The 23789-nt window shown below is 37.2% G+C and overlaps 1 long non-coding RNA gene across 1 annotated transcript in view; it reads left to right on the top strand.

The window, feature by feature from the left end:
* LOC134756793 (uncharacterized) overlaps positions 1–23789 on the top strand; it is a 1394997-nt gene that overhangs the window by 334223 nt on the left and 1036985 nt on the right. The window lies entirely within an intron of this gene.

Raw genomic sequence — 23789 nt, 5'->3', positions numbered from 1 at the left:
TGAGGAATTCAAACTCTTGACTGATGCTTTGCACCGTAACTTACGGCCTTCAAACAACCTTTAAAAAGCCTCCTTTCTACTAAATATTTTTACTTTGTTTCTGTTGTCTAAAATTCTTTGATCAGCACATTAAGTATTTAAAATTAGAAATAATTCTTAACATACAAGCATCCTTAGGAGAGATACTACATTGACTCAAATTCAAATTTACGGTATTCATGTCAGGTATCAGGATCTATCTTTTAATCATTACTTTATTCAATAAGTATCTTGTCTATTGTCTGGTCTGTCATGTTCAATTCACTGTGTAGATGATAGAAGCAGGCTTTAATGGAGCGAAGTGGATATGGTGATAGATGAGGATAAAACATACAGCATTGGGTATCACTGTACAACAGTATAACATTGATAAGAAGGCTTCAGATGGCAAATTCGTGCTTTCACAAATTTTCAGCTTTTGCTGAGACTGATCCAGTCCATTTGTACACTGGTTTAATGCAGTTATGAAGTAAAATTTTCCCTTGAGAGTAGCACAAGGCCTTTATTCTGAATGGGATTACTGAGTTACCAAAGATGCTTTCACTTTTATTTATTGAAAATATGTTAAAGATCAGATGGTTGTAGATGTGTGGTATTATTTCTGAGGGCTCTCTTCTGTTCCATTGGTCTATATCTCTGTTTTGGTACCAGTACCATGCTGTTTTGGTTACTGTAGCCTTGTAGTATAGTTTGAAGTCAGGTAGCGTGATGCCTCCAGCTTTGTTCTTTTGGCTTAGGATTGACTTGGCAATGCGGACTCTTTTTTGGTTTCATATGAACTTTAAAGTAGTTTTTTCCAATTCTGTGAAGAAAGTCATTGGTAGCTTGATGAGGATGGCATTGAATCTATAAATTACCTTGGGCAGTATGACCATTTTCACGATATTCATTCTTCCTATCCATGAGCATGCAATGTTCTTCCATTTGTTTGTGTCCTCTTTTATTTCATTGAGCAGTGATTTGTAGTTCTCCCTGAAGAGGTCCTTCATATCCCCTGTGTGTTGGATTCCTAGGTATTTTACTCTCTTTGAAGCAATTGTGAATGGGAGTTCACTCATGATTTGGCTCTCTGTTTGTCTGTTATTGGTGTATACATTCTTATACTTGTGATTTTTGCACATTGATTTTGTATCCTGAGAATTCGCTGAAGTTGCTTATCAGCTTAAGGAGATTTTGGGCTGAGATGATGGGGTTTTCTAAATATACAATCATGTCATCTGCAAACAGGGACAATTTGACTTCCTCTTTTCCTAATTGAATACCCTTTAATTCTCCTGCCTAAGTGCCCTGGCCAGAACTTCCAACACTATGTTGAATAGGAGTGGTGAGAGAGGGCATCCCTATCTTATGCCAGTTTTCAAAGGGAATGCTTCCAGTTTTTGCCCTTTCAATATGATATTGGCTGTGGGTTTGTCATAAATAGCTCTTATTATTTTGAGATACATCCCATCAATACCTAATTTATTGAGAGTGTTTAGCATGAAGGGCTGTTGAATTTTGTCAAAGGCCTTTTCTGCATCTGATGAGATAACCATGTGGTTTTTCTCTTTGGTTGTGTTTATATGCTGGATTACATTTACTGATTTGTGTATGTTGAACCAGCCTTGCATCCCAGGGATGAAGCCCACTTGCTCATGGTGGATAAGATTTTGATGTGCTGCTGGATTCGGTTTGCCAGTATTTTATTGAGGATTTTTGCATCGATGATCATCAGGGATATTGGTCTAAAATTCTCTTTTTTGGTTGTGTCTCTGCCCGGCTTTGGTATCAGGATGATGCTGGCCTCATAAAATGAGTTAGGGAGGATTCCCTCTTTTTCTATTGATTGGAAAAGTTTCGGAAGTATGGTACCAGCTCCTCCTTGTTCTTCTGGTAGAATTCAGCTGTGAATCCGTCTGGTCCTGGGCTTTTTTTGGTTGGTAGGCTATTAATTATTGCCTCAATTTCAGAGCCTGTTATCGGTCTATTCAGAGATTCAACTTCTTCCTGATTTAGTCTTGGGAGGGTGTATGTGTCCAGGAATTTACTCATTTCTTCTAGATTTTCTAGTTTATTTGCATAGAGGCGTTTGTAGTATTCTCTGATGGTAGTTTGTATTTCTGTGGGATCGGTGGTGATATCCCCTTCATCATTTTTTATTGCATCTATGTGACTCTTCTTTCTTTTCTTCTTTATTAGTCTTGCTAGCAGTCCATCAATTTTGTTGATCTTTTCAAAAAACCAGCCCTGGATTCATTGATTTTTTGAAGGGTTTTTTGTGTCTCTATCCCCTTCAGTTCTGCTCTGATCTTAGTTATTGCTTACCTTCTGCTAGATTTTGAATGTGTTTGCTCTTGCTTCTCTAGATCTTTTAATTGTGATGTTAGGGTGTCAAATTTAGATCTTTCCTGCTTTCTCTTGTGGGCATTTAGTGCTACAAATTTCCCTCTACCCACTGCTTTAAATGTGTCCCAGAGATTCTGGTATGCTGTGTCTTTGTTCTCATTGGTTTCAAAGAACATTTTTATTTCTGCCTTCATTTCGTTATGAACCCAGTAGTCATTCAGGAGCAGGATGTTCAGTTTCCATGGAGTTGAGCAGTTTTGAGTGAGTTTCTTAATTCTGAGTTCCAGTTTGATTGCCCTGTGGTCTGAGAGACAGTTTGTTATAACTCTGTTCTTTTACATTTGCTAAGGAGTGCTTTACTTCCAACTATGTGGTCAATTTTGGAATACGTGCAATGTGGTACTGAGAAGAATGTATATTCTGTTTATTTGGGGTGGAGAGTTCTGTAGATGTCTATTAGGTCTGCTTGGTGCAGAGCCGAGTTCAATTCCTGGATGTCCTTGTTAACTTTCTGTCTCGTCGATCTATCTAATGTTGACAGTGAGGTGTTGAAATCTCCCATTATTATTGTGCGGGAGTCTAAGTCTCTTTATAGGTCTCTAAGGACTTGCTTTATGAATCTGGGTGCTCCTATATTGGATGCATATATATTTAGGATAGTTAGTTCTTCTTGTTGAACTGATCCCTTTACCATTAAGTAATGGCCTTCTTTGTCTCTTTTGATCTTTGTTGTTTAAAGTCTGTTTTATCAGAGACTAGGATTGCAACCCCTGCCTTTTTTTGTTTTCCATCTGCTTGGTAGATCTTCCTCCATCCCTTAATTGTGAGCCTATGTTTGTCTCTTCATGTGATGTGAGTCTCCTGAATACAGCACACTGATGGGTCTTCACTCTTTATCCAGTTTGCCAGTCTGTGTCTTTTAGTTGGAGAATTTAGCCCATTTACATGTAAGGTTAATATTGTTATATATGAATTTGATCCTGTCATTATGATGTTAGCTGGTTATTTTGCTTGTTAGTTGATGCAGTTTCTTCCTAGCATCGATGGTCTTTACAATTTGTCATGTTTTTGCAGTGGCTGGTACCGGTTGTTCCTTTGCATGTTTAGTGCTTCCTTCAGGAGCTCTTGTAGGGCAGGCCTGGTGGTGACAAAATCTCTCAACATTTGCTTGTCTGTAAAGGATTTATTTCTTCTTCATTTATGAAACTTAGTTTGGCTGGATATGAAATTCTGGGTTGCAAATTCTTTTTTTTAAAGAATATTGAATATTGGCCCCCACTCTCTTCTGGCTTGTAGAGTTTCTGCTGAGAGATCCGCTGTTAGTCTGATGGGCTTCCCTTTGTGGGTAATGCAGCCTTTCTCTCTGGCTGCCCTTAACATTTTTTCCTTCATTTCAACCTTGGTGAATCTGACAATTATGGGTCTTGAAGTTGCTCTTCTTGAGGAGTATCTTTGTGGCATTCTCTGTATTTCCTGGATTTGAATGTTGGCCTGCCTTGCTAGCTTGGGGAAGTTCTCCTGGATAATATCCTGCAGAGTGTTTTCCAACTTGGTTCCATTCTCTCCATCACTTTCAGGTACACCAATCAGACTTAGATTTGGTCTTTTCACATAGTCCCATATTTCTTGGGGGCTTTATTCATTTCTTTTTACTCTTTTTTCTCTAACTTCTCTTCTCGCTTCATTTCATTCATTTGATCTTCAATCACTGATACCCTTTCTTCCAGTTGATTGAATTGGCTACTGAAGCTTGTGAATTCGTCATGTAGTTCTCAAGCTGTGGTTTTCAGCTCCATTAGGTCATTTAAGGACTTCTCTACACTGTTTATTCTAGTTAGCTATTTGTCTAATCTTTTTTCAAGGTTTTTAGCTTCTTTGCAATGGGTTCAACCTTTGACAAACCTGACAAAAACAAGAAATGGGGAAAGGATTTCCTATTTAATAAATTGTGCTGGGAAAACTGGCTAGCCATATGTAGAAAGCTGAAACTGTATTCCTTCCTTACACCTTATACAGAAATTAATTCAAGATGGATTAAAGACTTATGTTAGACCTAAAACCATAAAAACCCTAGAAGAAAACTTAGGGTTTTCTTCAGGACATAGGCATTGGCAAGGACTTCATGTCTAAAACACCAAAAGCAATGTCACCAAAACCAAAATTGACAAATGGGATCTAATTAAACTAAAGAGCATCTGCACAACAAAAGAAACTACCATCAGAGTGAAAAGGCAGCCTACAGAATGAGAGAAAATTTTTGCAATCTACTCCTCTGACAAAGGGCTAATATCCAGAATCTACAAATAACTCAAACAAATTTACAAGAAAAAAACAAAGAACCCCTCAACAAGTGGGCAAAGGATATGAACAGACACTTCTCAAAACAAGACATGTATGCAGCCAAAAGACACATGAAAAATGTTCATCATCACTGGCCATCAAAGAAATGCAAATCCAAACCACAATGAGATACCATCTCACACCAGTTAGAAAGACGATTATTAAAAAGTCAGGAAACAACAGGTGCTAGAGAGGTGGAGAAATAGGAACACTTTTACACTGTTGGTGGGACTGTAAACTAGTTCAACCATTGTGGAAGTCAGTGTGGTGATTCCTCAGGGATCTAGAACTAGAAATACCATTTGACCCAGCCATCCCATTACTGTGTATATACCCAAAGGATTATAAATCATGCTGCTATAAAGACACATGCACATGTATGTTTATTGTGGCACTATTCACAATAGTAAATACTTGGAACCAAGCCAAATGTCCATCAATGATAGACTGGATTAAGAAAATGTGGCACATATACACCATGGAATACTATGCAGCCATAGAAAAGGATGAGTTCATGTCCTTTGTAGGGACATGGATGAAGCTGGAAAACATCATTGTCAGCAAACTATCACAAGGACAAAAAAAACAAACACCACATGTTCTCACTCATAGGTGGGAATTGAATGATGAGAACACTAGGATGCAGGGTGGGGAGCATCACACCCTGGGGCCTGTTGTGGGGTGGGGGGAGTGGGGAGGGATAGCATTAGGAGATATACCTAATGTAAATGACGACTTAATGGGTGCAGCACACCAACATGGCACATGTTTACATATGTAACAAACCTGCACGTTGTGCACATGTACCCTAAAACTTAAAGTATAGTAAAAAAAGAAAATATGTTATAATGTTATGAAAATTTCCAAGCAAAGGAACCATAACAAAAAATTATTAAGTGTGACACCAGGCAGCTTTGGAGTCATAAGAGCAATTGATTGTCATTGTTATTTGGGAGCGGTAATAAAATTTATGTCTAGAAATAGCCCACAATTGGTGGACAGTAGGCTATATTATAGTGTTTTTTATTTGTTTTGTTTTTACTACATAAAGTTGATTGTTTCTAAAACACTGGTTTCACAACTAGTGCTAGAAACTCATTTTATTGTGGTCAATCCAAAAATTAAACTTTGGTAGGATGTGAAATATCCTCTTTTGCAAAAATACTGTAGGACACTACCTAATAAGTGTGGTTTTAGTCACCAACCTCCCCAACCCAACCCTAATTCCTACAACAGAATTATCTTGTCTAGAATTACCTTGTAGTTATATCTAATTAGAACAGTGTTTTTGAGAAACTCTAGGGAAAGTTTCAGCAAATAGAAAGTAGGAATAGACAGATGGTGATTATAAATATAATTAGACTATTTAAAGGCAGCAAAATTCCCTCTTTTGGAAATATCAGATGGATATGCTTTAATTATTTTCAGACCTCTGGCTCCAGACATGACTATTCATTTAGGGAGACAAATGCTTCAGATAATTGGTAGATATAAAGTAGAAATGAGAAAGAACACTTTCACTTTGATCACCTTAGGCTTTTGTTTCTACCATTTGTTTGTGTATTTACAGAATTGTTATATATGTTTTAGATAATGATTTAAAATGAGCAAATGCAAAATACGCATTTTGAAATCACTATGTTTTTGAATGAACTCTCAGGAGAAAGGAAATTTATTAAGATCAATTTTCTATCCAAGTGGGCTTAATATCACATTTTACTTCTGATTTCTAAAGAACTGGATAATTGTTTAATCTCATCTGAAAGAATATTTCCCATTATTTTAACATGGGCAATTTTTGTAATGAACTCTTTCAGTGTAAATAAAATTTACCTAAAGGGATAGCCGATGGCTCCAGTAATCTTGGATACTTTTAAACAAGTATCTCTATTGTTTTCTTTTACTAAAAATGGGATTATAAAATGTCTGTCCTTCTACATTGATCTCTGAATAGCCATCACTATGGCATTGGAGTATACACTAAATTGTTTTAATATTTTCTAATGAAAACCAAAAATCCCTGTAAAATATTGAAAGTAATAATTGATTTCCCAGAAATTGTTCAGATGGTGAATTGCCATTGCCATACCAATGTATGTAAACTAAACAAAAGCCACATAAGTTCAGTTGGTTTTATGCCTACAGCTTTTAAATTTCTCTCTTGACAATGGAACATTGCTATAAAACTAACAGCAGAGATCTAAAAGAACCACAAGTTCTTCATACAATGAATGAAGAATTAGCACATTGAGAGAGCTGGTTTATATTCACCCAAGAAATAAATGACATTTACTACATTTTCATAATAAAATAAAAGCAGAGATTTGGGCTTGTATGGTATTTTCACATCCATGCATATATTATATCTAGTGCACAAGCAGCGTATTTCTAGACATAGAGTGAAAAGTCAGCCACTAACAGTACATGGTTTGTGAGGTATAAAATATTTTTTGTCTCCAAATTTCTTTCTAATTGGATTGCCACTCTACATATATACATAATATAAACAAATACATATATAATAAACATATACATATTCATTTACATTTTAAATTACTAAATCCAGAAATTTCACATTAAAATGTTCCTGAGAGAACAATGTCACACATTGGTGATTTCTCATATTAGTAATGCACTTTGAACCTGAAAGGAAAAAGAAACTGAGGGAAAAAAAAAAACTGAGGACAAATTTCACAAACTTCTAAATGTTCCCTGAGAGCAAACTGAAAACCTATCTCTATATCTTTCTATATCTATATCATCCATATCTATATGAATATCATTATCATCTATATCTGAATACAGATAAAATATAGATATATGTTATCCCAGTTTTACTGCTCCCAGAAAATAAAAACTGTAAAGAAATTGAACAAACATACAAAGTAACAATCACGGTGTTATGTACTGGCACCAAAAAATAGGCTCTCCCTCAGTTTTATATTAGAGACAAGTATTTTAAGTTCCCATGGCATAAATAAAGTTGTAATTGCTTCCCATTTTAATTAAGAACCCATTTCAAACTCAGGAAGGCTGAGTAGCTGTTTGAAGTGTTTATGCCATAGGCAGCTGGAGGCATTGAACAGGGGTAATTAGAAGGACATTTTTGTGTGGTAGCTTTGGCCAAAATTGGTCAGCTTTGAAGAGCTGCTCCATTTCAAAAATAATAATTACATACACAAAAAGAATTCCTTTGAATATGAAGGGTTTCATAGACTTCATCCAGTTTTACTGTTGTGCTAAATAATTTATGACGAGGGTTCGTAAACATTTTTGTGCCATACTTCTTTTGCAGCCTGGTGAATCATTTGAACTGTTTTCCAAAATAATGTTTAAAAGTACAAAATAAAATATGATATTATAATGGATACCAATTATATTTTAATGTTACTATATTTGTAAGTAGATATTTGACATATATATGTGCTTCCTTATGACATTAAATACTAAGATCTAGCAGCAGATCTAATATGTACGGTAATTTTGAAGTAGTTATGAATGTACATTGCATATTGAAATATCTGCAACAACCATCACATATGACAATATCTGTGGCTTTTATTGGTGATAACATTATAGAGAATGATAGTCCTACCATAGCTTGTCACCTTCATTCATTATAGAAGGAAATGCTAAATTTCCACTAGAAATTAATTAATAAAGATGTAATATTTTTCTTATTGAAGTTCATGATCCCGTTAATTTCTATTCAAAATGTTTTGATGAAAAATTCCTAATTTATGCTGTTATAATAAATGCACTTTAGAGTTTTCATAGTAGTGTATGGCTATGTTCTATTGCATTCTGACTATGTACCAGAAAATATGGGCCTTAAACTTTATCTTATTCAATCTTTGTAACAATTATCTAATGTAGGAATAATTATTTCCTTTTACAGATTAGCAAGTGAAAGCTAAAACTAACACTATAGGTAGGTCACAAAACTAAGATGCCAATTTTAGATTGGAAAATAAAATATTTTAATCTCCATACCTACTTATGGAGACATATAGAAATATTCTTCTAATTACATTTTATACAATACATACAAACAAATTGAAATGGTGCCTTTTATTTTAAAAATCAGAACTAGAATTCAGGTCTTCAGAATCCCATTTTAGCATTCCCTCAGAAAAAAAAAAAAAAAACCCACAATGCTGTCTGGTGATAGTTGCAATTCAAGAAACTATTCCTTCCAAATAGCCCATGATAGAATGCCAATGCTCTGAAAACTGCGACTTGAGAAAGAAATTTGCTCAAGGGTTCATGGGAACAATTCCCCCATGAGAAAAGCCAGTGATAAGTGGAATTATCTCCATCTGCTGACTAAAGAGTACACAATAAGATTATATAACCTGAGCAAAAACTAGACAAGTAGAAAAGTGTTCACTTCTGAGAATCAAGTTCAGGCAACTAAGCCTTGCTGCAGTTTTGTATAGAATCTCCTAAACTTAGAGAGGAAAGCAATAAAAAGAAGTTATCTTAGTATCATCACAGCCTCAAGATTGATCTTATAACCAAAACTTTGTAGGCCAGAGGTGCCAATATTAACTGATTCACCATACAATTAATACAGACGAACACAGAGGTTTCAAAGATTCAATTCAACAAAGTCTTAGGAAAAGTAAGTGTGTCAAGAACGGTATTGTTACTTGAGATTTGTGCCATCAAGAAATTTTACAGCACTATATGACATGTTTTAGTAAGAACTCTAATTGAGCTATTGTCTTAACTGGATAGAAATCCCTTCTGACTCAAAACCTCAGAGAAGGCTTCATGAAGGGCTTGGCCTTTGCCCTAAATCTTGAAGACTAGAAAGGATTCTATTAGGAAAAGAGACATTTTAGAAAAATTTAGATAATATTACACATGAAAGACAGGACTTTAAATGATTGATATTTAGAATTTTAATCTAAATTATAGAAGACATTGGAGCGATAGACTAAAAGGACAAGATATTTTGTAATGAAGAAAATTCAAGTAGCAATCTGGTAGAATGTAGGGAAAAAATGATAGGTATCAGATACACTTACAATCTCATCTATGAAGTTTGTTTTGGAATGGAATAAATAAGTCACCAAGACACTCGGGAGACATAGACTTTACAGCTTGACAAAGATTGTATGTGGGGTTAAAAGAAGAGACAGTTTTCAAGGAGGACCTCAAGATCACTAACTTCGTTAACTTGGTAAATTAGAAGAGAATTTTGAACTCAGAAAATGAAAAACAGCAGATAAGGAAGATAATATTATTATTTCATATGTGAAGAGCAAACATTTTCAGTGGCAATGGGAGAACTTCACAAACATTTTCAATAGAAATTTGGAAATATGGTCTTAGACTTCAGAGGAGGTGCTAGAATCTGTAACAGTGGTTTGGCCATTATAAATAAATGTCAAAGGTATGTATAAAACATTGCAAAGAAAGGAAGCAGATAAGAAGAGAAAAATTGATACAATGAAGAACATAGAGTGATGTCAGATGAGAAAGGGAAGCCAACACACATACTAGCACCTAACATGGAAAATGCTTTAAATAAATATTCAAGTAATGAACGCGTGTTTGAAAATTGGGTAAGAACATCAGGAGAGATAAAAGGAGAGGAATCTTTAATTATTGTCAGAATTAAAGACGAAGTGAGTCTCAAAAAGCTACTGACAAACAGCAGCAATTTTATAGGAATGAAACCTAAGAAGGGACTGGTTGATTTTGGCAACTTAGAGGTCATTAATTTCCCTTGTAAGGTCAATTTATGGGACAAAATAAGATTGCAGTATTTTGAGGAATTAGTAGAATATGAGAAATTGAAATCAGAAAAGCTACATTCAACTTTTGAGACTTTTTTTGTAAAAGATAAAAGTATGATATTTGAATTAGAAGCAAGATTAAGATACTTTTTTTAGAATATAAAAGAATTGAACATTTTTATTGACCCTTTGGACTGGTGATAGATAAAAGCAGAAGAGAGAAATGGAAAGAATAATTGGACAAAGTCCCAGAGGACAGAAGAGGAATAGAATTGAGAGCAAATTAGAAAGATCATATGTGAAGAGGCATAAGAATAAGATGTCTTATGGAGGGAGAAATGTATTGAACTCCTATGCTACTCCCTTAGAGTAGGTTTAACTCACTCCTCCTTGACATTAGTAAGCGATTGGGAGAGCAATGAAGGCACCAAGCTGCCCAAATTGTGAGTAACTTAAGTCAAATCATGAAACCAGCAGGAGAATATGCTCTGCAATGTTCCAGTCCAGTGGCAGACCTGTGAGGCAGTCTGACTCACAGAAATTTGTTTTGTTTTTGTTATTAGATGTCATGCCAGTGGGGGGAAAAATGATAGACAGGTACTATGTTTAAATATCAGGTTTCTCTTGATCTTTCATGCTCAGTTTATGCAGGTCAATAATTGCATTCCAATATATGCAGACCAAGATACGTGCTCTAAAATCCAATTGTTGTTTGAAGTTTCATTTATCTCAAGGTACAAAATATTTACCAGCTTATCTAACAATAGTATCAATCTTTATAAACACTCTATTTTTAAAATTTTCATATTACATATTTATATAAATATATACATATTTAGTATAGTAAATTTTTTGCTGCAGTTTTTCCAATGTGATCTATAGTGTTTAAGGTATACTTTATTTACTAAGAATGATTCTGAGAAAGTTAAGGGAGTTTTCTGAATGGGAAAATATAAAGAGAATTAGAAGATTAGGTACAATACTGAAAAATATGCTTCCAAAAAAAGAAAGGTGTCAAATGCATAAATACAAAATGTATATCAAGCCTTATCAAAGAGCCCACTCTGATTGGAAGGTTGGCAATGTTGTCTCTATAAAATCATTTGGCAAGTGATAGTAACTAACCAATATTATATTGTGTATCTACTGATATTTTCACTGTTCATCAACTAGTACTCTATACACCACCTACCAACCATCAATGCCAGCAAAGACTCCCTACTCATTTTTGAGTAGGGAGGAGGAAACTTCATATTCTCAATTTCAATGGTGAGATTTGAGTGGGATTCCTAATCTTGAGTTTCCACTACTCAGGCCTGAACAATCACAGTCTTTTGGACCCCTTGCCTCATTTATTGACCAGGGAGTGGCAGTGACAGTTCCTGACAGTTCTGCTCCAGGAATTCTCTCACTTTGTAATGTGGACCTGAAGGAGAAGATTGTGCAAATTAGCCCCAGAAAAGGGGAAGTATATTGGGAGCTGCTGGAAGGGGTTACCTGTGGACCTCATCAAAATGAAGAAAAAAAAAAAAGCCTACTACAGATGAATAGCTGATAAAAGAGAACCCTGGAAGTGTATACTCAAGTGTTAAGTGCCTAAATGTTTCAGAGCTTCTCTGATTACTGCAGTGGTCTTTTTCTTTTTAACAACTAGATATATCTTTGTATTTTTCTTCTAAGTTATTTTGAGCAAGGACTTTTCCACTTTTAATACATTAACTAAAATTAAATTGTTTATTGTTTGGAATTTAGCTTCAATTCAGCTTATTTGGCTCCTATGGAAAATAAATCATTAATTCATGAAGCTCTGATTCTGTATTTATGATAGTCACAGTAGAGTAAATGTTAATATGTGATACGATATACATAATCTTCAAAATTAAAAATGATAAAATGCAGCAGTAATGTTTTAACCAAGGAAACAAACTATTTGCAAGTAGTTTGCATTCAAAAAATGTGCCAGTTACAAGTGATTCTTGGTGTTTTATTACAATATATCTCACTGAACACCTTTGTGGAAATCAGCTTGTAATTTCACTGGACGGTGTTTGATAATTAAAAAAATAAAAATATCATTTTTGTTTTATACATGATTAGTACATTCTTATTTTTAAGTTTCTAGACGCAACAGCTTAAGTTTATATTTCTGTTGATGTACACCCACATGTACACAGTCCAAAATCAGTGTACTGCCCAGAGATAATCACTATTTTAAATCTAGTATTTATCTTTCCAGATGATATCGTATTTCCATACTTCTTATAAAAATACTTATGAAAATTTATTATTAAAATATTTAGAATTATTTCTATTTGTAGGTGTGTTTCTCTGATTCTCTCATGTATTTTATTTTATTTTATTTTTTATTTTTTTATTTTTTTTTTTTTACATTTTTTTTTTTATTATACTTTAAGTTTTAGGGTACATGTGCACATTGTGCAGGTTAGTTACATATGTATACATGTGCCATTCTGGTGCACTGCACCCACTAACTTGTCATCTAGCATTAGGTATATCTCCCAATGCTATCCCTCCCCCCTCCCCCAACCCCACAACATTCCCCAGAGTGTGATATTCCCCTTCCTGTGTCCATGTGATCTCATTGTTCAATTCCCACCTATGAGTGAGAATATGCAGTGTTTGGTTTTTTGTTCTTGCGATAGTTTACTGAGAATGATGGTTTCCAATTTCATCCATGTCCCTACAAAGGACATGAACTCATCATTTTTTATGGCTGCATAGTATTCCATGGTGTATATGTGCCACATTTTCTTAATCCAGTCTATTATTGTTGGACATTTGGGTTGGTTCCAAGTCTTTGCTATTGTGAATAATGCCGCAATAAACATACATGTGCATGTGTCTTTATAGCAGCATGATTTATAGTCCTTTGGGTATATACCCAGTAATGGGATGGCTGGGTCAAATGGTATTTCTAGTTCTAGATCCCTGAGGAATCGCCACACTGACTTCCACAATGGTTGAACTAGTTTACAGTCCCACCAACAGTGTAAAAGTGTTCCTATTTCTCCACATCCTCTCCAGCACCTGTTGTTTCCTGACTTTTTAATGATTGCCATTCTAACTGGTGTGAGATGATATCTCATAGTGGTTTTGATTTGCATTTCTCTGATGCCCAGTGATGATGAGCATTTTTTCATGTGTTTTTTGGCTGCATAAATGTCTTCTTTTGAGAAGTGTCTGTTCATGTCCTTCGCCCACTTTTTGATGGGGTTGTTTGTTTTTTTCTTGTAAATTTGTTTGAGTTCATTGTAGATTCTGGATATTAGCCCTTTGTCAGATGAGTAGGTTGCGAAAATTTTCTCCCATGTTGTAGGTTGCCTGTTCACTCTGATGGTAGTTTCTTTTGCTGTGCAGAAGCTCTTTAGTTTAATTAGATCCCATTTGTCAATTTTGTCTTTTGTTGCCATTGCTTTTGGTGTTTTGGACATGAAGTCCTTGCCCATGCCTATGTCCTGAATGGTAATGCCTAGGTTTTCTTCTAGGGTTTTTATGGTTTTAGGTCTAACGTTTAAATCTTTAATCCATCTTGAATTGATTTTTGTATAAGGTGTAAGGAAGGGATCCAGTTTCAGCTTTCTACATATGGCTAGCCAGTTTTCCCAGCACCATTTATTAAATAGGGAATCCTTTCCCCATTGCTTGTTTTTCTCAGGTTTGTCAAAGATCAGATAGTTGTAGGTATGCGGCATTATTTCTGAGGGCTCTGTTCTGTTCCATTGATCTATATCTCTGTTTTGGTACCAGTACCATGCTGTTTTGGTTACTGTAGCCTTGTAGTATAGTTTGAAGTCAGGTAGTGTGATGCCTCCAGCTTTGTTCTTTTGGCTTAGGATTGACTTGGCGATGCGGGCTCTTTTTTGGTTCCATATGAACTTTAAAGTAGTTTTTTCCAATTCTGTGAAGAAAGTCATTGGTAGCTTGATGGGGATGGCATTGAATCTGTAAATGACCTTGGGCAGTATGGCCATTTTCACGATATTGATTCTTCCTACCCATGAGCATGGAATGTTCTTCCATTTGTTTGTATCCTCTTTTATTTCCTTGAGCAGTGGTTTGTAGTTCTCCTTGAAGAGGTCCTTCACATCCCTTGTAAGTTGGATTCCTAGGTATTTTATTCTCTTTGAAGCAATTGTGAATGGGAGTTCACTCATGATTTGGCTCTCTGTTTGTCTGTTGTTGGTGTATAAGAATGCTTGTGATTTCTGTACATTGATTTTGTATCCTGAGACTTTGCTGAAGTTGCTTATCAGCTTAAGGAGATTTTGGGCTGAGACAATGGGGTTTTCTAGATATACAATCATGTCGTCTGCAAACAGGGACAATTTGACTTCCTCTTTTCCTAATTGAATACCCTTTATTTCCTTCTCCTGCCTGATTGCCCTGGCCAGAACTTCCAACACTATGTTGAATAGGAGTGGTGAGAGAGGGCATCCCTGTCTTGTGCCAGTTTTCAAAGGGAATGCTTCCAGTTTTTGCCCATTCAGTATGATATTGGCTGTGGGTTTGTCATAGATAGCTCTTATTATTTTGAAATACGTCCCATCAATACCTAATTTATTGAGAGTTTTTAGCATGAAGGGTTGTTGAATTTTGTCAAAGGCTTTTTCTGCATCTATTGAGATAATCATGTGGTTTTTGTCTTTGGCTCTGTTTATATGCTGGATTACATTTATTGATTTGCGTATATTGAACCAGCCTTGCATCCCAGGGATGAAGCCCACTTGATCATGGTGGATAAGCTTTTTGATGTGCTGCTGGATTCGGTTTGCCAGTATTTTATTGAGGATTTTTGCATCAATGTTCATCAAGGATATTGGTCTAAAATTCTCTTTTTTGGTTGTGTCTCTGCCTGGCTTTGGTATCAGAATGATGCTGGCCTCATAAAATGAGTTAGGGAGGATTCCCTCTTTTTCTATTGATTGGAATAGTTTCAGAAGGAATGGTACCAGTTCCTCCTTGTACCTCTGGTAGAATTCGGCTGTGAATCCATCTGGTCCTGGACTCTTTTTGGTTGGTAAACTATTGATTATTGCTACAATTTCAGCTCCTGTTATTGGTCTATTCAGAGATTCAACTTCTTCCTGGTTTAGTCTTGGGAGAGTGTATGTGTCGAGGAATGTATCCATTTCTTCTAGATTTTCTAGTTTATTTGCGTAGAGGTGTTTGTAGTATTCTCTGATGGTAGTTTGTATTTCTGTGGGATCGGTGGTGATATCCCCTTTATCATTTTTTATTGTGTCTATTTGATTCTTCTCTCTTTTTTTCTTTATTAGTCTTGCTAGCGGTCTATCAATTTTGTTGATCCTTTCAAAAAACCAGCTCCTGGATTCATTGATTTTTTGAAGGGTTTTTTGTGTCTCTATTTCCTTCAGTTCTGCTCTGATTTTAGTTATTTCTTGCCTTCTGCTAGCTTTTGAATGTGTTTGCTCTTGCTTTTCTAGTTCTTTTAATTGTGATGTTAGGGTGTCAATTTTGGATCTTTCCTGCTTTCTCTTGTGGGCATTTAGTGCTATAAATTTCCCTCTACACAGTGCTTTGAATGCATCCCAGAGATTCTGGTATGTTGTGTCTTTGTTCTCGTTGGTTTCAAAGAACATCTTTATTTCTGCCTTCATTTCGTTATGTACCCAGTAGTCATTCAGGAGCAGGTTGTTCAGTTTCCATGTAGTTGAGCGGTTTTGAGTGAGATTTTTAATCCTGAGTTCTAGTTTGATTGCACTGTGGTCTGAGAGATAGTTTGTTATAATATCTGTTCTTTTACATTTGCTGAGGAGAGCTTTACTTCCAACTATGTGGTCAATTTTGGAATAGGTGTGGTGTGGTGCTGAAAAAAATGTATATTCTGTTGATTTGGGGTGGAGAGTTCTGTAGATGTCTATTAGGTCCGCTTGGTGCAGAGCTGAGTTCAATTCCTGGGTATCCTTGTTGACTTTCTGTCTCGTTGATCTGTCTAATGTTGACAGTGGGGTGTTAAAGTCTCCCATTATTAATGTGTGGGAGTCTAAGTCTCTTTGTAGGTCACTCAGGACTTGCTTTATGAATCTTGGTGCTCCTGTATTGGGTGCATATATATTTAGGATAGTTAGCTCCTCTTGTTGAATTGATCCCTTTACCATTATGTAATGGCCTTCTTTGTCTCTTTTGATCTTTGTTGGTTTAAAGTCTGTTTTATCAGAGACTAGGATTGCAACCCCTGCCTTTTTTTGTTTTCCATTTGCTTGGTAGATCTTCCTCCATCCTTTTATTTTGAGCCTATGTGTGTCTCTGCACGTGAGATGGGTTTCCTGAATACAGCACACTGATGGGTCTTGACTCTTTATCCAACTTGCCAGTCTGTGTCTTTTAATTGGAGAATTTAGTCCATTTACATTTAAAGTTAATATTGTTATGTGTGAATTTGATCCTGTCATTATGATGTTAGCTGGTGATTTTGCTCATTAGTTGATGCAGTTTCTTCCTAGTCTCGATGGTCTTTACATTTTGGCATGATTTTGCAGCGGCTGGTACCGGTTGTTCCTTTCCATGTTTAGTGCTTCCTTCAGGAGTTCTTGTAAGGCAGGCCTGGTGGTGACAAAATCTCTCAGCATTTGCTTGTCTGTAAAGTATTTTATTCCTCCTTCACTTATGAAGCTTAGTTTGGCTGGATATGAAATTCTGGGTTGAAAATTCTTTTCTTTAAGAATGTTGAATATTGGCCCCCACTCTCTTCTGGCTTGTAGGGTTTCTGCTGAGAAATCCGCTGTTAGTCTGATGGGCTTCCCTTTGAGGGTAACCCGACCTTTCTCTCTGGCTGCCCTTAACATTTTTTCCTTCATTTCAACTTTGGTGAATCTGACAATTATGTGTCTTGGAGTTGCTCTTCTCGAGGAGTATCTTTGTGGCGTTCTCTGTATTTCCTGAATCTGAATGTTGGCCTGCCTTGCTAGATTGGGGAAGTTTTCCTGGACAATATCCTGCAGAGTGTTTTCCAACTTGGTTCCATTCTCCGCATCACTTTCAGGTACACCAATCAGACGTAGATTTGGTCTTTTCACATAGTCCCATATTTCTTGGAGGCTTTGCTCATTTCTTTTTATTCTTTTTTCTCTAGACTTCCCTTCTCGCTTCATTTCATTCATTTCATCTTCCATTGCTGATACCCTTTCTTCCAGTTGATCGCATCGGCTCCTGAGGCTTCTGCATTCTTCACGTAGTTCTCGAGCCTTGGTTTTCAGCTCCATCAGCTCCTTTAAGCACTTCTCTGTATTGGTTATTCTAGTTATACATTCTTCTAAATTTTTTTCAAAGTTTTCAACTTCTTTGCCTTTGGTTTGAATGTCCTCCCGTAGCTCAGAGTAATTTGATCGTCTGAAGCCTTCTTCTCTCAGCTCGTCAAAATCATTCTCCATCCAGCTTTGTTCTGTTGCTGGTGAGGAACTGCGTTCCTTTGGAGGAGGAGAGGTGCTCTGCGTTTTAGAGTTTCCAGTTTTTCTGTTCTGTTTTTTCCCCATCTTTGTGGTTTTATCTACTTTTGGTCTTTGATGATGGTGATGTACAGATGGGTTTTCGGTGTGGATGTCCTTTCTGTTTGTTAGTTTTCCTTCTAACAGACAGGACCCTCAGCTGCAGGTCTGTTGGAATACCCTGCGGTGTGAGGTGTCAGTGTGCCCCTGCTGGGGGGTGCCTCCCAGTTAGGCTGCTCGGGGGTCAGGGGTCAGGGACCCACTCGAGGAGGCAGTCTGCCTGTTCTCAGGTCTCCAGCTGCGTGCTGGGAGAACCACTGCTCTCTTCAAAGCTGTCAGACAGGGACATTTAAGTCTGCAGAGGTTACTGCTGTCTTTTTGTTTGTCTGTGCCCTGCCCCCAGAGGTGGAGCCTACAGAGGCAGGCAAGCCTCCTTGAGCTGTGGTGGGCTCCACCCAGTTGGAGCTTCCCAGCTGCTTTGTTTACCTAAGCAAGCCTGGGCAATGGCGGGCGCCCCTCCCCCAGCCTCGCTGCCGCCTTGCAGTTTGATCTCAGACTGCCGCGCTAGCAATCAGCGAGATTCCGTGGGCGTAGGACCCTCTGAGCCAGGTGTGGGATATAGTCTCGTGGTGCGCCGTTTTTTAAGCCGGTCTGAAAAGCGCAATATTCGGGTGGGAGTGACCCGATTTTCCAGGTGCGTCCGTCACCCCTTTCTTTGACTCGGAAAGGGAACTCCCTGACCCCTTGCGCTTCCCAGGTGAGGCAATGCCTCGCCCTGCTTCGCCTCGCGCACGGTGCGCGCACCCACTGGCCTGCGCCCACTGTCTGACACTCCCTAGTGAGATGAACCCGGTACCTCAGATGGAAATGCAGAAATCACCTGTCTTCTGCGTCGCTCACGCTGGGAGCTGTAGACCGGAGCTGTTCCTATTCGGCCATCTTGGCTCCTCCCTCTCTCTCATGTATTTTAATGTAAATGTAGCATCTTATGTAACACTGAATCCTTTTTACTCATTAACACTCTTGGAAGATTTTCCTATGAAAGCAGTCATAAAATTTAATCATCCTTTTAAATGGTATATATATATGTGTGTGTGTGTGTGTATATATATATATTTTTTTTTTTTTTTTGCAAAGGAATCTCACTTTGTCACTAGGCTGGAGTGCAGTGACACGATCTCGGCTCATTGCAACCTCTGCCTCCCGGGTTCAAGTGATTCTGCTGCCTCAGCCTCCCGAGTAGCTGGGACCACAAGTGTGCCACACCACGCCCAGCTAATTTTTGTATTTTTAATAGAGACGGGGTTTCATCTTGTTGGCCATGCTGGTCTCGATCTCCTGACCTTGTGATCCACCCCCTTCAGCCTCCCAAAGTGCTGGGATTACAGGCATGAGCCACTTTACCCAACCTAAATGGTCTATATTATCTGTAATATTGCTGTATCATAGTTTACTTAACCCCATTCTCTACTGATGGGCTTTTAGATGGGATGTGGATTGGTGAACAGTTGGCAGTATTTTTCTGCTAGTGATCAACAATAAACTAAACGATGTTTGTTGCTGTGGGACCCTGGTTACTCTTATTATCCACCCCTTATGCCATTGTCAACATCACATGGGACCAGTATTCCAGGAAGAAACACACACACACACACACACACATCCCACATACACACATTATATCCTGAAAACAATTTAAAAACTCTAAAGTTTAAAAAGAAAGTTATTAACTTGTCTAACATAAATAATCAAACAACAAAAAACTGATAAGTTTTAGAAACAGGATTTGGGGGCTTATCTTTATTATTCCAAGACAGCATCAAGTAATTCCTCTCAAAAGTAGAATTAATTAAAATAAAAATTTCCCATGCTAAGATAGGTCCTGCCTCACAGACTGTACTTATAATCTAATTGAAATTTTTGTGTATTTTTTACATCATATTCATATTTGGAAGGAGTGATCTGTGAATTGATTTTAGATACTTTTAGACCTGTATTGAAATCTGAATTATTGCCTTGTGTGTGCTATGTCTGTGATAATAAATTAAGTAAGCCTTTGATGGAACTGGTGTGTAATAATTATTTTCTGAGGGCCTCCTAAAAGTAGGATGTTTGCCAATGTTACCGAAGGATAAAATTTTCTGGTGCATGACCTGATCTAAGGAAAGAAATAATAACTCTGTAAATAAATGAAATACTTTTTAATTGTGCTAAGAAGCTTGGCCAGTATGCAACTTCATTGACATTTTGGGAATGCTATTTTTAAAACTATCAATAAGAGTTGTCAGTGTGTCTCCAGTTGTTGTGTTAATAGCAGATAATCATTGTGAGCAACAATAAAACCTAGTCATATCTGGAAAACAGAGAACTGGAAAAGCTAAGAAGTGGTGACCATGACAACAAGCGGAAAAATTATATTCTGGAAAGTTGAAAACATTCGCTGTTGGTATTATTAAAATAATATTTGTTAAGCAGGGCACCTTGAAAACAGAAAGTATTCTCTTCTCAGACTGTGAATCTGTGCCATTCACTGAAGTAGCACAGGTGCTGAATTTAAGAGACGAGGCCAGGCGCAGTGGCTCACGCTTATAATCCCAGCACTTTGGGAGGCTGAGGCTGGTGGATCACAAGGTCAGAAGTTCAAGACCATCCTGACCAACATGGTGAAACCCCGTCTGTACTACAAATACGAAAATTAGCCAGGCATGGTGGCGTGTGCCTGTAATCCGAGCTACTCAGGAGGATGAGGCAGGTGAATCACTTGAACCTGGGAGGCGGAGGTTGCACTGAGCCAAGATCATGCCACGGCACTCCAGCCTGGGTGACAGAGCAAGACTCTGTCTCAAAAACAAAAATGAAAACAAACGAAAAAAAAAAAAAGAGAGAGAGAGGAACGTCCCGGCTTCCTACTCTATTACAATCCCATGCAAGAAGGTTGGATAATTAAAGTACACGACAGCATCTCTAGAACTGAGTACTTTGGTTTTTACCTATGTGGACTAGGCTTATTTGTAGTGTAAGTGAGGAATAAACGTTTATATTTTGATAGAATAAAATACCTTTTAGACAAGTAAAGAAGCATTTTACTGGGCATGGTGGCTCATGCCTATAATCCTAGCAATTTGGAAGGCTGAGGCTGGAGGTTCGCTTGAGCACAGAAGTTTGAGAGCAGCCTGGGCAACATAGGGAAACCCCATCTCTACCAAAAAAAGCAGCCTGGGCAACATAGGGAAACCCCATCTCTACCAAAAAAAAAAAAAAAAACAAAAAAAAACAGGCATGGTGGCACCTCCCTGTGCTCTCTGCTACTCAGAAGATGGGAGGATAGCTTGAGCCCAGGAGTTCGGGCTGCAGTAACCTATGATCACATCACTGCACATTGCACTCCAGACTGGGTGACCAAAAAAAAAAAAAAAAAATTGATGAATTGCTAGGAAAAAAATGGGGAAAACTCATGCTATATTTTTCCAATTTAAAAAGTACTGAGCCAATTTATCCAAACTAGGGCAATAAAAATAAGTTCAGACTGCTGAGTTTTCTCTAAAATCAAGAAGATATTGAATGTTCTGCATATCTTAAGTAATTAAGTCATCTAGGAATCTATTATATTTATGAGATATAAAAATCTATTTTTATGCTCTCCTGTTTCAGATTTAATCTATGCTGTATTATAGAACCTGTATTATAAAGCATAACATTTTATGAACTGAACAGATGGTTCTGTTAATATAACACAGTCGAGTTATTTAAACTTGCATCATTGTTTATACAGAAGTGATCTTAAATGCACCTCAATAAGGATATGAATAGCATATTTTAATTACATTTAATGAAATGTCAAAAAGCTATGCATTATCCAGAGACATGTGAAATAAAATGTCAGAAAGCTACACATTACTCAGAGACATGTAAAATAAAATTTCAAATAATATTAAAATAAAATTTTAATAAATTAAATTATTGGTATAAGAAATCTTTGATACTTATTATATAAATTAAGATTTTTAAAATTAATAACAAACATGGTATCAGTTAATATCTAAAACTTAAATATGTGTATTTTAAGGATAAATGTTATTTATTACTTTAGGAATATCTTAAGGATAAATACACAGTTATGTGTATTTTAAGGATAAATTGCCACATTTTAATTTCCAAAGTTTCCAGATATTACAAGAAAATTATGAGCAGGCAGTGTATTGTGAAGGTAAGGACAAGGGGAATTCAATTCCTGTAATGTTAGGATTGACCGAAAGATCTTAAGATGAATAGCGAAGAGAAGATAATTCACAGATGGACTTGATAGCTGTGTGAAAACATTTATGGAATCAGCATATGGAAGAAATAGTAGAATTTAACTCCAAAAATTCAGACACTTAGGTGTAGAAATCAGATATGAACTAATTTAGTTGATATATAAAGATGTTCTTGCTGGCTGTTAGGAAATGAGCAATATGAGAGTGGCTGCATTGCAAAGTTTAAATTCCCTGTCATGGAGGCACTCCTGCACAGTTCAATGACGCTAGCTAAAAGAAGAGAAACATGGTATACCGACTGTGAGTGGATTGGACTCCCTTTTTGGTCTTTTCTAATTATGAGATTATGACAAAATGGAAGTGATATTGTTTGGCTGTGTCCCCACCCAGATCTTATCTTGAATTGTAGTTCCCTGAATCCCCACATGTGATGGGAGAGACCAGATGGAGATAATTAAATCATGCGGGTGGTTTCCCCCATCCTGTTCTCATAAAAGTGAGTTCTCACAAGATCTGATGGTTTTATAAGGGGCTTCCCCCTTCACTTGGTACTCATTTTCTTCTTGCTGCCACATGTGAAGAAGGAGGTGTTTGCTTCCCCTTCTGCCATAATTGTAAGTTTCCTGAGGCCTCCCAGACATACTGAACAGTAAGTCAATTAAAGCTTTTTCCTTTATAAATAACGCAGTCCCAGGTATGTCTTTACTAGCAGTGTGAGAACAGACTAATATCGTAAATCAGTACCACAGAGAGTGGGGTGCTGCTGTAAAGACACCCAAAAATGTGGAAGTGACTTTAGAACTGGGTAAAGGCAGAGGGTGGAACTATTTGGAGGACTTAGAAGAAGACAGAAAAATGTGGGAGAGTTTAGAACTTCCTAGAGACTTGTAGGGCTCAAAGGACAGGACAATGTGGGAATGTTTGGAACTTCCTAGAGACTTGTTGAAGAGCTTTGACCAAAATGCTGATAGTGATATTGACAATGAAATCCAGGCTGAGGTGGTTTCAGATGGAGATGAGAAAGTTCCTGGGAACTGGAGTAAAGTTCACTCAGCATTTTGCCCAAGCCCCAGAGATCTATGAAACTTTGAATTTGAGAGATGATTTACAGTATTTGGAGGAAGAAATTTGTAAACAGCAAAGTGTTCAAGAGGTGACTTGGGTGGTGTTAAAAACGTTGGTTTTGTGTATTCATAAAGATATGGTTTGGGAATGAAACTTTTGCTTAAAAGGAAAGCAGAGCATAAAGTTTGAAAAATGTGCAGCCTAATGATATATGTGATAGAAAAGAAAAACCCATTTCCTGAGGAGAAATTCAGGCTGGCTGCACAAATTTGCATTAGTAAGTTGGAGTCAAATATTAATCACTAAGACAATGGGAAAAATGTCTCCAGGGCATGTCAGAGGCCTTTATGGCAGCCCGTCCCTATCACAGGCCCAGAGGCCTAGGTGGAAAAAACAGTTTTGTGGGCCGGAGCCAGGGCCTTGCTGCTTTGTCCAGTCTTTGGGCTTGGTGCCCTGTGTCTCAGCCATGGCTAAAACAGACAAAGGTATAGCTCTGGCAATGACTTCAGAGCATGCAAGCCTCAAGTCTTGGCAGCTTCCGTGTGGCCTTG

Source organism: Gorilla gorilla, chromosome 12, assembly GCF_029281585.2.
Source record: "Gorilla gorilla gorilla isolate KB3781 chromosome 12, NHGRI_mGorGor1-v2.1_pri, whole genome shotgun sequence".
NCBI lineage: Eukaryota > Metazoa > Chordata > Mammalia > Primates > Hominidae > Gorilla > Gorilla gorilla.
Note: the sequence above shows the minus strand (reverse complement) of the source record. Positions and strands in the feature narration are given on the sequence as shown.